This window comes from Ctenocephalides felis, unplaced genomic scaffold, assembly GCF_003426905.1.
Source record: "Ctenocephalides felis isolate EL2017-DRISC unplaced genomic scaffold, ASM342690v1 CF-g0.4_SCAFFOLD_01170, whole genome shotgun sequence".
Lineage (NCBI taxonomy): Eukaryota > Metazoa > Arthropoda > Insecta > Siphonaptera > Pulicidae > Ctenocephalides > Ctenocephalides felis.
The window spans coordinates 30,700,690-30,705,552 of record NW_020537324.1 but is presented as its reverse complement, the minus strand read 5'-3'; positions in this window follow the sequence as shown (position 1 = coordinate 30,705,552).

Below are 4,863 nucleotides of genomic sequence, written 5' to 3'. Positions count from 1 at the left end.
TTTGTTCGATTTTTTTAATCATAACTGTTTTTTATACACATAAATCACTTTGTTAGTTATTTTACTGTAATTAAACATTAGTAGTTTAATTTTATCTAATTTAGTCACCACGATGATTTGTCCCAAAATGTCGTTGAGTATGGTTGTAATAAATTTTGTGGGTAAGATTGTGTTGTGGGTAAGATTGTGTTGTGGGTAAGATCATGTCCTGTTCTTTTGAGTGCTTCAGTATCAATATCTTATTTTTTGTATTCTTCTAATTTTTGTTTTCTTTTTAACTTCCCGTAGGGTAAGTTATTGTAATCGTCCAAAAATAGAAATTGAAAATTTTTGCATATCTCGTCAACGTTTTCGGAAGTACAGCTCAACCGACCTAAATGATTCAACAAGTGCTGATCAGTTTTTAGGAAAGGTCGGTCCAGCCGTTTTTGAGATATGAAACAAAGAGTGCAGAAAACAGAAATCGAGTTTTTGAGAAAACATGTTATCCAATCAAGTCGTATGATTCAAGTCGTAAAAAATTCGTAATGATAAGGCCTGGTGATTAGGTTTTAGCAAAAACGAGTCTAGCCGTTTCTGAGATAAGGAGCTAAAAGTGTAAAAAATTGCAGTTTTAAGAGAGCAACGCATCTGATTCGATTGATGCAAAAAACATTCTGCTTTAGAAGATACTAATAAATTCTGGGGAAAACAAAAAAAATTATTCTTTTAAATATCAAAATTTCGAATTTTCAAAAAATAATGTTTTTTAAATATGGAAAATGCTTCGGATTCTAATTTATTTCTAATGTTTATATAATTATTAGAAATGTGAAATAGCCTCCTTTATTCTAATGTCGCTTGATCAGGTTTTATTTTTATTATTATTTTTCATGCAAACAAATATGAAAGTTATTGTCTAATTTATAAGCTGTTATATTTTGTCTATAAAATAGAAATAATAAAAGTTACAGTATTTATATTTTACTTTAAATGTATTTATAATATACTGTCTCTATTACTTGACATCAGGCTGCCCGAAGCTAGTAGCGAACGTGTGAACTCTAAATTGAAATCCCATAGCTCAAACTTGCCCTTTAATATTCAAAAACTATTATTATTCCTCGGATATTCCATTACGGAAAGTTACGGGCAGCAATTTGCCTTGAGGCACGATGCCATACATATTTTTTATTTTTAACTTCACGTAGGGTAGTTATAGTAATGGGCCAAAAATCGAAAATATAATTTTTGCATATCTTCACGTTGTGAAGGGTTCTGAACATTTTGACATACCTCAGAAAAAATTGATGTGTGTTTTGTATGTCCCCATTTTTTCGTCCATGTTTTCGGGCGCACCGATAAACCGATAGGGAAATGTGCTGATTAGTTTTTGGCATAGGCAGCTTCAGCCGTTTCGGAGATACGTAGCAAAGAGTGCAGAAAATACAAATCGAGTTTTTGAGAGAATGGAGTATCCGATTTGAATTATCTAAAAAATATTCAATTGGTAATGATTGGGAGAAGAGGTGAAGTTTTTGGCAAAGATATGCAGCTAAATGTATAAAAAATCGCAGTTTTTGAGAGAACTAAGCATCCGATTTAAATGATTCAAAAAACTTTCTACTTGTGTTGACGAAACAACTGCTTTTAATTTTTTTTTCAAAAAAACTTCATTTTATATATCGAAAATAATTCATATTTTAATTTTGATTCTGACTAAGTTCTAAATCTCACGTATATACTTTAATCAGTAGTTTCAACTTTGCAATTAATTTATATAATTCTTATAAATATTAGACAATGTTACAGTATTTATTTATAATAATTTATTTGAAAACATTTAATATTTCTCGAACATATTTTGTTACGGTACAGGAAGATCCAGCAATTTGCCTTAAGGCACGATGCCATGCCCCACTAATTAGTCAAAAGTTGGCAAGGTACACACTACGGTAGATCACTGATTGAAAGATCTCATAGTTTTTTTTACTATTTTTGTCTACAATTGAACAAAAGATCTCTTTTACCTCAACACAACCAATTGCATTAACAATAGTAACTTTTCAAACGTACTTCATATAATTTCCATGTAAATCCGAGTTTCATTTACATTATGTCACAGACCCGATATAGTTTTGAAACTACCGAATCGCGTTAGAATGAGAAGTCGTGATCAAACTCCCTCCAGTATAATGCGGTTTACCTCTAATTTGGCTCGCGTTCTGCGGTATTATTCGGCGCTGCCCCGGCTCGACTTGACCGCTCGCGATGCGGATTCTCAGACCATAACGAAAGGCCCGATACTGCGTGCGCTTCATTATTATGTGCAACGGGGAAATGGAGTCCCGGAAGAGACAATTAGTCACAATTATGTTGTTATGCGGTGAAAATGCACAAAATTAATTGTGCTTTGTTGCCAGAATTGACTTATATCGAACTGTTCGACAGGAGTTGTGACATATTAGTAATCTGGTGTGAATTTACATGAGTATAACTCATGAATATTTAATACATATTTCAATATACATAAAAACATTGGAATTAAAGTGTTGAGCTTTACTAAATCTATTGATGAATAAATATATATTTTTACTGCATTCTGATGAACAAGATTATAACTCGTGGGACATGGCACCTGCCCTAAGGCAAAAAGCTGGAACTTTCTGTACCATAATTAAATATTCGAGGGTGAAAAATCAGTAATTAATAAGTATTGATCAATGATTAATAACAATTAATTTACTATTCATTTTATCGCTCATATTATTGTATAGCTCCAAAATAAAAAGCAATATCCGCACCAAGATATGTACCGACTTGGTTAATTCACCAAGCCACCGATACACTCACAATCAGTGAAGAAATTAAAAAGAGTGCTCTTAACTTCAAGAGTATAATTGACCAACATCCAAACGAAATGGTAGCAAGTCTTTACAACACCACACATAATATAAGAATAAAAAGAATACTATAGAATAGATCTAACACTTTAATCAATAATCAGTTATTCTACCATATTATCTATGAAAGGTGTGTGTATGTATGTAATGTAGTCTATGTAATGTACTTTGTTAATAATTGTACTATATATTTAAGTTTCTTTATCATACCAAAATTTAAATAAGATAAAATTTAGTATATTAATAAAATACACCACACTAAATAAATGCATCTTCATTTCTCTAAATTTCACATAATTAGGTGAACCACTGGGTTTCCTTTTAAAATTCTATTCATTTTAAAATGTTATTTGTCAAACTAATTTCTCAATGTCTTTCTATTTAGACAGATTGTAATTAAAAAAAAATTAAAAAAATAAAAAAATATTATTGCAATAGCAACGATTTTATTGCACAAAACACTTAAGAATGTTTACTTTAACAAGTACCGATTTAATTCATCTGGGAATATATTTCTTACGGTTGAAATAACGCATATAAAATATATACATTTTCAAACTGAACTTTGAATTTGAAATTCATATTTAAAGTGTGAAACTTTGTATATTTTTGAAAATTTTGAAAAAAAAGTTTAAATTTTGAAATTTGTTTGAACCGTATGAGTAAGATTTGAAAATTAAAAATCTTGATACGGACTTCCAGAAGAGACAATTAGTCACAATTATGTTGTTATGCGGTGAAAATGGACAAAATTAATTGTGCTTTGTTGCCAGAATTGACTAATATCGAACTGTTCGACAGAAGTTGTGACATATCAGTAATCTGGTGTTAGTATAGTTATTTGTATTTATATATGTATAACTCATGAATATTTAATATTCCAATATATATAAATACATGAGAAGTTAAAATGCTAACCTCTACTAAATCTACTGATAACTAAAGATAGTTTTTTTTTCTATTTTTGTTCTGATGATCAAGTAGTGCAAGCCATCGTGCTTTAAGGCAAACTGCTGAATCTTGCCGTACCAGAATTAAATATTCTAGAGAAAAAAATCACTTATCTATAATTATTGATCAATGATTAATAATAATTGATATAAATATTGTCATATAGATAATTATAATTACTATACATGCTCGTATATCATTTAGCTACGATCATATCGCACAAAACACTCAACAATGTTTATATTATCTAGAGATGCCAAATCAATCTGAGGATATATTTTTAACTCTCCGTAGTGCAAGTCATGGTAATTGGCCATAAATTAAAAATAATATTTGCATAAATAATGCATGTATGTGTATGTGTGGATACAATTTGTCGTCGACGTTTTCGCCCGCAATTCAAAAACCGTTCGAAAGATATTGGCTGGGAATCTCGCTGATTAGTTTTTGGTAGAGATCGGCCGGACCGTTTCTTATAATAAAGTTTTTTAAAAAAAATTATAATTTTTTTTTGGCGGTAGATATCATAGTCTTATAGATCATACTAAAATATTACCGCCCTACAAACCGTTTAATTTTGAATATTCTTCAAAGTTTGCAAAAATTAGTATGGTCTTTTTGGCATTTGTCAAAATTAAAACTTTCATCGACGTTTGCTCATAAACGCCTGAACCGATTTCAGATATTTAAAAATCATTTGATGTATCTCGATGAGGACTATCGTTTCTTAGTTTTGTGCATCTATCGGCTGAGCCGTTTCTTTGAAATTTGGAAAAAAGTGTTAAATCTTTCGTCCACATTTAAGCTCATACTACCGAACCGATTTTAAAAAATCAAAAACTGTTCGAAAGATATTAGTTGAGAATGATACTGATTAGTTTTAGGTAAAAATCTACCGAGCCGTTTTCTTGTAATTAGCTGTTAAAAAAATCAAGCCGATTTTCATGGAACTTTTTTTGGCGATATATATCATGGTCTTATACAACTTACTGAAATATTACGGCCTTACGACAAGTGTTTTAATTTTAAA